At 39.0% G+C, this 10476-nt stretch overlaps 2 non-coding genes across 2 annotated transcripts; both read right to left on the bottom strand.

Annotated features, from left to right (window-relative positions):
• Nucleotides 1-7211: 7211 nt before the first annotated feature.
• On the bottom strand, nucleotides 7212-7284 carry TRNAK-CUU (transfer RNA lysine (anticodon CUU)). The gene has a single exon. It is a non-coding gene; the product is annotated as a tRNA-Lys (tRNA).
• Nucleotides 7285-8899: 1615 nt separating this feature from the next.
• Nucleotides 8900-8972, bottom strand: TRNAK-CUU (transfer RNA lysine (anticodon CUU)). Its single transcript has one exon. It is a non-coding gene; the product is annotated as a tRNA-Lys (tRNA).
• Nucleotides 8973-10476: the final 1504 nt, after the last annotated feature.

The following is a 10476-nucleotide window of genomic DNA, read 5'->3' as shown; positions in this document are numbered from 1 at the left end:
CAATTACAAGTTAAAAAGTAAAATGTATGCAAATTTTAGAATGGAGAATGCGGGCATCGATCCCACTACCTCTCGCATGCTAAGCGAGCGCTCTACCATTTGAGCTAATTCCCCTGTGTGCTCACTCAGCATCACATTTCAAAAGTAACGTTACTGCTGTCCACACTTTATTTTAAGTCTAATTGCCCATAACATGAGTGTTCAGTTCACTCCTAACTGATGCCTTAACTACACCTAGGGGATGTTTTACACTTCAGGTTGGCATGTTTAGTACTTGAATAGGAGTGATATCACTGTATGTTAACCTAGACTCAGGCCCTACCTAATCTTGGAGATACATTTCTCATGAATGAGTAACCAAGGGAGATACAATTTTTAGGAGTTAGTGCATGTCTAATGCAAGATTAATCACCATATTATGAGAGCCAATGCAATCATCCAGCAAAAAATACTCGTTTTCGCCCAACATGGGGCTCGAACCCACGACCCTGATATTAAGAGTCTCATGCTCTACCGACTGAGCTAGCCGGGCTCCCACTTAAATATGGTATGCAGACTCATCATTTTTTATTAAGGAAAACCGTTTCTGGATATTCCTCTGCTCTTGTTTTGCAAGGAACTTCACTTTTATACATCCTTCAGAGGAAAGAATGTCAAGTAAAATAAGACGAAATGAAAATGGAAGGTGTGAAATTTTCATTTTGAGATTGCATAAGAAATCAAATTCCTCTCACGTGCTATAGAATACCTAAACACTTTTGATTAAACCACTTTAGTTGTTATAATGACACCAAATTTGAAAGCCATCTGTGACTTTTCTGTTCTTACTCTGCAACAACCATGGCAATTACAAGTTAAAAAGTAAAATGTATGCAAATTTTGGAATGGAGAATGCGGGCATCGATCCCGCTACCTCTCGCATGCTAAGCGAGCGCTCTACCATTTCAGCTAATTCCCCTGTGTGCTCACTCAGCATCACATTTCAAAAGTAACGTTACTGCTGTCCACACTTTATTTTAAGTCTAATTGCCCATAACATGAGTGTTCAGTTCACTCCTAACTGATGCATTAACTACACCTAGGGGATGTTTTACACTTCAGGTTGGCATGTTTAGTACTTGAATAGGAGTGATATCACTGCATGTTAACCTAGACTCAGGCCCTACCTAATCTTGGAGATACATTTCTCATGAATGAGTAACCAAGGGAGATACAATTTTTAGGAGTTAGTGCATGTCTAATGCAAGATTAATCACCATATTATGAGAGCCAATGCTATCATCCAGCAAAAAATACTCGTTTTCGCCCAACGTTGGGCTCGAACCCACGACCCTGAGATTAAGAGTCTCATGCTCTACCGACTGAGCTAGCCGGGCTCCCACTTAAATATGGTATGCAGACTCATCATTTTTTATTAAGGAAAACTGTTTCTGGATATTCCTCTGCTCTTGTTTTGCAAGGAACTTCACTTTTATACATCCTTCAGAGGAAAGAATGTCAAGTAAAATAAGACGAAATGAAAATGGAAGGTGTGAAATTTTCATTTTGAGATTGCATAAGAAATCAAATTCCTCTCACGTGCTATAGAATACCTAAACACTTTTGATTAAACCACTTTAGTTGTTATAATGACACCAAATTTGAAAGCCATCTGTGACTTTTCTGTTCTTACTCTGCAACAACCATGGCAATTACAAGTTAAAAAGTAAAATGTATGCAAATTTTAAAATGGAGAATGCGGGCATCGATCCCGCTACCTCTCGCATGCTAAGCGAGCGCTCTACCATTTGAGCTAATTCCCCTGTGTGCTCACTCAGCATCACATTTCAAAAGTAACGTTACTGCTGTCCACACTTTATTTTAAGTCTAATTGCCCATAACATGAGTGTTCAGTTCACTCCTAACTGATGCCTTAACTACACCTAGGGGATGTTTTACACTTCAGGTTGGCATGTTTAGTACTTGAATAGGAGTGATATCACTGCATGTTAACCTAGACTCAGGCCCTACCTAATCTTGGAGATACCTTTCTCATGAATGAGTAACCAAGGGAGATACAATTTTTAGGAGTTAGTGCATGTCTAATGCAAGATTAATCACCATATTATGAGAGCCAATGCTATCATCCAGCAAAAAATACTCGTTTTCGCCCAACGTGGGGCTCGAACCCACGACCCTGAGATTAAGAGTCTCATGCTCTACCGACTGAGCTAGCCGGGCTCCCACTTAAATATGGTATGCAGACTCATCATTTTTTATTAAGGAAAACTGTTTCTGGATATTCCTCTGCTCTTGTTTTGCAAGGAACTTCACTTTTATACATCCTTCAGAGGAAAGAATGTCAAGTAAAATAAGATGAAATGAAAATGGAAGGTGTGAAATTTTCATTTTGAGATTGCATAAGAAATCAAATTCCTCTCACGTGCTATAGAATACCTAAACACTTTTGATTAAACCACTTTAGTTGTTATAATGACACCAAATTTGAAAGCCATCTGTGACTTTTCTGTTCTTACTCTGCAACAACCATGGCAATTACAAGTTAAAAAGTAAAATGTATGCAAATTTTAGAATGGAGAATGCGGGCATCGATCCCGCTACCTCTCGCATGCTAAGCGAGCGCTCTACCATTTGAGCTAATTCCCCTGTGTGCTCACTCAGCATCACATTTCAAAAGTAACGTTACTGCTGTCCACACTTTATTTTAAGTCTAATTGCCCATAACATGAGTGTTCAGTTCACTCCTAACTGATGCCTTAACTACACCTAGGGGATGTTTTACACTTCAGGTTGGCATGTTTAGTACTTGAATAGGAGTGATATCACTGTATGTTAACCTAGACTCAGGCCCTACCTAATCTTGGAGATACATTTCTCATGAATGAGTAACCAAGGGAGATACAATTTTTAGGAGTTAGTGCATGTCTAATGCAAGATTAATCACCATATTATGAGAGCCAATGCAATCATCCAGCAAAAAATACTCGTTTTCGCCCAACGTGGGGCTCGAACCCACGACCCTGAGATTAAGAGTCTCATGCTCTACCGACTGAGCTAGCCGGGCTCCCACTTAAATATGGTATGCAGACTCATCATTTTTTATTAAGGAAAACTGTTTCTGGATATTCCTCTGCTCTTGTTTTGCAAGGAACTTCACTTTTATACATCCTTCAGAGGAAAGAATGTCAAGTAAAATAAGACGAAATGAAAATGGAAGGTGTGAAATTTTCATTTTGAGATTGCATAAGAAATCAAATTCCTCTCACGTGCTATAGAATACCTAAACACTTTTGATTAAACCACTTTAGTTGTTATAATGACACCAAATTTGAAAGCCATCTGTGACTTTTCTGTTCTTACTCTGCAACAACCATGGCAATTACAAGTTAAAAAGTAAAATGTATGCACATTTTAGAATGGAGAATGCGGGCATCGATCCCGCTACTTCTCGCATGCTAAGCGAGCGCTCTACCATTTGAGCTAATTCCCCTGTGTGCTCACTCAGCATCACATTTCAAAAGTAACGTTACTGCTGTCCACACTTTATTTTAAGTCTAATTGCCCATAACATGAGTGTTCAGTTCACTCCTAACTGATGCCTTAACTACACCTAGGGGATGTTTTACACTTCAGGTTGGCATGTTTAGTACTTGAATAGGAGTGATATCACTGTATGTTAACCTAGACTCAGGCCCTACCTAATCTTGGAGATACATTTCTCATGAATGAGTAACCAAGGGAGATACAATTTTTAGGAGTTAGTGCATGTCTAATGCAAGATTAATCACCATATTATGAGAGCCAATGCTATCATCCAGCAAAAAATACTCGTTTTTGCCCAACGTGGGGCTCAAACCCACGACCCTGAGATTAAGAGTCTCATGCTCTACCGACTGAGCTAGCCGGGCTCCCACTTAAATATGGTATGCAGACTCATCATTTTTTATTAAGGAAAACTGTTTCTGGATATTCCTCTGCTCTTGTTTTGCAAGGAACTTCACTTTTATACATCCTTCAGAGGAAAGAATGTCAAGTAAAATAAGACGAAATGAAAATGGAAGGTGTGAAATTTTCATTTTGAGATTGCATAAGAAATCAAATTCCTCTCACGTGCTATAGAATACCTAAACACTTTTGATTAAACCACTTTAGTTGTTATAATGACACCAAATTTGAAAGCCATCTGTGACTTTTCTGTTCTTACTCTGCAACAACCATGGCAATTACAAGTTAAAAAGTAAAATGTATGCAAATTTTAGAATGGAGAATGCGGGCATCGATCCCGCTACCTCTCGCATGCTAAGCGAGCGCTCTACCATTTGAGCTAATTCCCCTGTGTGCTCACTCAGCATCACATTTCAAAAGTAACGTTACTGCTGTCCACACTTTATTTTAAGTCTAATTGCCCATAACATGAGTGTTCAGTTCACTCCTAACTGATGCCTTAACTACACCTAGGGGATGTTTTACACTTCAGGTTGGCATGTTTAGTACTTGAATAGGAGTGATATCACTGTATGTTAACCTAGACTCAGGCCCTACCTAATCTTGGAGATACATTTCTCATGAATGAGTAACCAAGGGAGATACAATTTTTAGGAGTTAGTGCATGTCTAATGCAAGATTAATCACCATATTATGAGAGCCAATGCAATCATCCAGCAAAAAATACTCGTTTTCGCCCAACGTGGGGCTCGAACCCACGACCTTGATATTAAGAGTCTCATGCTCTACCGACTGAGCTAGCTGGGCTCCCACTTAAATATGGTATGCAGACTCATCATTTTTTATTAAGGAAAACCGTTTCTGGATATTCCTCTGCTCTTGTTTTGCAAGGAACTTCACTTTTATACATCCTTCAGAGGAAAGAATGTCAAGTAAAATAAGACGAAATGAAAATGGAAGGTGTGAAATTTTCATTTTGAGATTGCATAAGAAATCAAATTCCTCTCACGTGCTATAGAATACCTAAACACTTTTGATTAAACCACTTTAGTTGTTATAATGACACCAAATTTGAAAGCCATCTGTGACTTTTCTGTTCTTACTCTGCAACAACCATGGCAATTACAAGTAAAAAAGTAAAATGTATGCAAATTTTAGAATGGAGAATGCGGGCATCGATCCCGCTACCTCTCGCATGCTAAGCGAGTGCTCTACCATTTGAGCTAATTCCCCTGTGTGCTCACTCAGCATCACATTTCAAAAGTAACGTTACTGCTGTCCACACTTTATTTTAAGTCTAATTGCCCATAACATGAGTGTTCAGTTCACTCCTAACTGATGCCTTAACTACACCTAGGGGATGTTTTACACTTCAGGTTGGCATGTTTAGTACTTGAATAGGAGTGATATCACTGCATGTTAACCTAGACTCAGGCCCTACCTAATCTTGGAGATACCTTTCTCATGAATGAGTAACCAAGGGAGATACAATTTTTAGGAGTTAGTGCATGTCTAATGCAAGATTAATCACCATATTATGAGAGCCAATGCTATCATCCAGCAAAAAATACTCGTTTTCGCCCAACGTGGGGCTCGAACCCACGACCCTGAGATTAAGAGTCTCATGCTCTACCGACTGAGCTAGCCGGGCTCCCACTTAAATATGGTATGCAGACTCATCATTTTTTATTAAGGAAAACCGTTTCTGGATATTCCTCTGCTCTTGTTTTGCAAGGAACTTCACTTTTATACATCCTTCAGAGGAAAGAATGTCAAGTAAACTAAGACGAAATGAAAATGGAAGGTGTGAAATTTTCATTTTGAGATTGCATAAGAAATCAAATTCCTCTCACGTGCTATAGAATACCTAAACACTTTTGATTAAACCACTGTAGTTGTTATAATGACACCAAATTTGAAAGCCATCTGTGACTTTTCTGTTCTTACTCTGCAACAACCATGGCAATTACAAGTTAAAAAGTAAAATGTATGCAAATTTTAGAATGGAGAATGCGGGCATCGATCCCGCTACCTCTCGCATGCTAAGCGAGCGCTCTACCATTTGAGCTAATTCCCCTGTGTGCTCACTCAGCATCACATTTCAAAAGTAACGTTACTGCTGTCCACACTTTATTTTAAGTCTAATTGCCCATAACATGAGTGTTCAGTTCACTCCTAACTGATGCCTTAACTACACCTAGGGGATGTTTTACACTTCAGGTTGGCATGTTTAGTACTTGAATAGGAGTGATATCACTGTATGTTAACCTAGACTCAGGCCCTACCTAATCTTGGAGATACATTTCTCATGAATGAGTAACCAAGGGAGATACAATTTTTAGGAGTTAGTGCATGTCTAATGCAAGATTAATCACCATATTATGAGAGCCAATGCTATCATCCAGCAAAAAATACTCGTTTTCGCCCAACGTGGGGCTCGAACCCACGACCCTGAGATTAAGAGTCTCATGCTCTACCGACTGAGCTAGCCGGGCTCCCACTTAAATATGGTATGCAGACTCATCATTTTTTATTAAGGAAAACTGTTTCTGGATATTCCTCTGCTCTTGTTTTGCAAGGAACTTCACTTTTATACATCCTTCAGAGGAAAGAATGTCAAGTAAAATAGGACGAAATGAAAATGGAAGGTGTGAAATTTTCATTTTGAGATTGCATAAGAAATCAAATTCCTCTCACGTGCTATAGAATACCTAAACACTTTTGATTAAACCACTTTAGTTGTTATAATGACACCAAATTTGAAAGCCATCTGTGACTTTTCTGTTCTTACTTTGCAACAACCATGGCAATTACAAGTTAAAAAGTAAAATGTATGCAAATTTTAGAATGGAGAATGCGGGCATCGATCCCGCTACCTCTCGCATGCTAAGCGAGCGCTCTACCATTTGAGCTAATTCCCCTGTGTGCTCACTCAACATCACATTTCAAAAGTAACGTTACTGCTGTCCACACTTTATTTTAAGTCTAATTGCCCATAACATGAGTGTTCAGTTCACTCCTAACTGATGCCTTAACTACACCTAGGGGATGTTTTACACTTCAGGTTGGCATGTTTAGTACTTGAATAGGAGTGATATCACTGTATGTTAACCTAGACTCAGGCCCTACCTAATCTTGGAGATACATTTCTCATGAATGAGTAACCAAGGGAGATACAATTTTTAGGAGTTAGTGCATGTCTAATGCAAGATTAATCACCATATTATGAGAGCCAATGCTATCATCCAGCAAAAAATACTCGTTTTCGCCCAACGTGGGGATCGAACCCACGACCCTGAGATTAAGAGTCTCATGCTCTACCGACTGAGCTAGCCGGGCTCCCACTTAAATATGGTATGCAGACTCATCATTTTTTATTAAGGAAAATTGTTTCTGGATATTCCTCTGCTCTTGTTTTGCAAGGAACTTCACTTTTATACATCCTTCAGAGGAAAGAATGTCAAGTAAAATAAGACGAAATGAAAATGGAAGGTGTGAAATTTTCATTTTGAGATTGCATAAGAAATCAAATTCCTCTCACGTGCTATAGAATACCTAAACACTTTTGATTAAACCACTTTAGTTGTTATAATGACACCAAATTTGAAAGCCATCTGTGACTTTTCTGTTCTTACTCTACAACAACCATGGCAATTACAAGTTAAAAAGTAAAATGTATGCAAATTTTAGAATGGAGAATGCGGGCATCGATCCCGCTACCTCTCGCATGCTAAGCGAGCGCTCTACCATTTGAGCTAATTCCCCTGTGTGCTCACTCAGCATCACATTTCAAAAGTAACGTTACTGCTGTCCACACTTTATTTTAAGACTAATTGCCCATAACATGAGTGTTCAGTTCACTCCTAACTGATGCCTTAACTACACCTAGGGGATGTTTTACACTTCAGGTTGGCATGTTTAGTACTTGAATAGGAGTGATATCACTGTATGTTAACCTAGACTCAGGCCCTACCTAATCTTGGAGATACATTTCTCATGAATGAGTAACCAAGGGAGATACAATTTTTAGGAGTTAGTGCATGTCTAATGCAAGATTAATCACCATATTATGAGAGCCAATGCTATCATCCAGCAAAAAATACTCGTTTTCGCCCAACGTGGGGCTCGAACCCACGACCCTGAGATTAAGAGTCTCATGCTCAACCGACTGAGCTAGCCGGGCTCCCACTTAAATATGGTATGCAGACTCATCATTTTTTATGAAGGAAAACTGTTTCTGGATATTCCTCTGCTCTTGTTTTGCAAGGAACTTCACTTTTATACATCCTTCAGAGGAAAGAATGTCAAGTAAAATAAGACGAAATGAAAATGGAAGGTGTGAAATTTTCATTTTGAGATTGCATAAGAAATCAAATTCCTCTCACGTGCTATAGAATACCTAAACACTTTTGATTAAACCACTTTAGTTGTTATAATGACACCAAATTTGAAAGCCATCTGTGACTTTTCTGTTCTTACTCTGCAACAACCATGGCAATTACAAGTTAAAAAGTAAAATGTATGCAAATTTTAGAATGGAGAATGCGGGCATCGATCCCGCTACCTCTCGCATGCTAAGCGAGCGCTCTACCATTTGAGCTAATTCCCCTGCGTGCTCACTCAGCATCACATTTCAAAAGTAACGTTACTGCTGTCCACACTTTATTTTAAGTCTAATTGCCCATAACATGAGTGTTCAGTTCACTCCTAACTGATGCCTTAACTACACCTAGGGGATGTTTTACACTTCAGGTTGGCATGTTTAGTACTTGAATAGGAGTGATATCACTGTATGTTAACCTAGACTCAGGCCCTACCTAATCTTGGAGATACATTTCTCATGAATGAGTAACCAAGGGAGATACAATTTTTAGGAGTTAGTGCATGTCTAATGCAAGATTAATCACCATATTATGAGAGCCAATGCTATCATCCAGCAAAAAGTACTCGTTTTCGCCCAACGTGGGGATCGAACCCACGACCCTGAGATTAAGAGTCTCATGCTCTACCGACTGAGCTAGCCGGGCTCCCACTTAAGTATGGTATGCAGACTCATCATTTTTTATTTAGGAAAACCGTTTCTGGATATTCCTCTGCTCTTGTTTTGCAAGGAAGTTCACTTTTATACATCCTTCAGAGGAAAGAATGTCAAGTAAAATAAGACGAAATGAAAATGGAAGGTGTGAAATTTTCATTTTGAGATTGCATAAGAAATCAAATTCCTCTCACGTGCTATAGAATACCTAAACACTTTTGATTAAACCACTTTAGTTGTTATAATGACACCAAATTTGAAAGCCATCTGTGACTTTTCTGTTCTTACTCTGCAACAACCATGGCAATTACAAGTTAAAAAGTAAAATGTATGCAAATTTTAGAATGGAGAATGCGGGCACGATCCCGCTACCTCTCGCATGCTAAGCGAGCGCTCTACCATTTGAGCTAATTCCCCTGTGTGCGCACTCAGCATCACATTTCAAAAGTAACGTTACTGCTGTCCACACTTTATTTTAAGTCTAATTGCCCATAACATGAGTGTTCAGTTCACTCCTAAATGATGCCTTAACTACACCTAGGGGATGTTTTACACTTCAGGTTGGCATGTTTAGTACTTGAATAGGAGTGATATCACTGTATGTTAACCTAGACTCAGGCCCTACCTAATCTTGGAGATACATTTCTCATGAATGAGTAACCAAGGGAGATACAATTTTTAGAAGTTAGTGCATGTCTAATGCAAGATTAATCACCATATTATGAGAGCCAATGCTATCATCCAGCAAAAAATACTTGTTTTCGCCCAACGTGGGGCTCGAACCCACGACCCGAAGATTAAGAGTCTCATGCTCTACCGACTGAGCTAGCCGGGATCCCACTTAAATATGGTATGCAGACTCATCATTTTTTATTAAGGAAAACTGTTTCTGGATATTCCTCTGCTCTTGTTTTGCAAGGAACTTCACTTTTATACATCCTTCAGAGGAAAGAATGTCAAGTAAAATAAGACGAAATGAAAATGGAAGGTGTGAAATTTTCATTTTGAGATTGCATAAGAAATCAAATTCCTCTCACGTGCTATAGAATACCTAAACACTTTTGATTAAACCACTTTAGTTGTTATAATGACACCAAATTTGAAAGCCATCTGTGACTTTTCTGTTCTTACTCTGCAACAACCATGGCAATTACAAGTTAAAAAGTAAAACTGTATGCAAATTTTAGAATGGAGAATGCGGGCACGATCCCGCTACCTCTCGCATGCTAAGCGAGCGCTCTACCATTTGAGCTAATTCCCCTGTGTGCTCACTCAGCATCACATTTCAAAAGTAACGTTACTGCTGTCCACACTTTATTTTAAGTCTAATTGCCCATAACATGAGTGTTCAGTTCACTCCTAAATGATGCCTTAACTACACCTAGGGGATGTTTTACACTTCAGGTTGGCATGTTTAGTACTTGAATAGGAGTGATATCACTGTATGTTAACCTAGACTCAGGCCCTACCTAATCTTGGAGATACATTTCTCATGA

The sequence above is a fragment of the Triturus cristatus genome, chromosome 4_1, assembly GCF_964204655.1.
Source record: "Triturus cristatus chromosome 4_1, aTriCri1.1, whole genome shotgun sequence".
Taxonomy (NCBI): Eukaryota; Metazoa; Chordata; class Amphibia; order Caudata; family Salamandridae; genus Triturus; species Triturus cristatus.
This window is presented reverse-complemented; position numbering and strand designations above follow the sequence as displayed.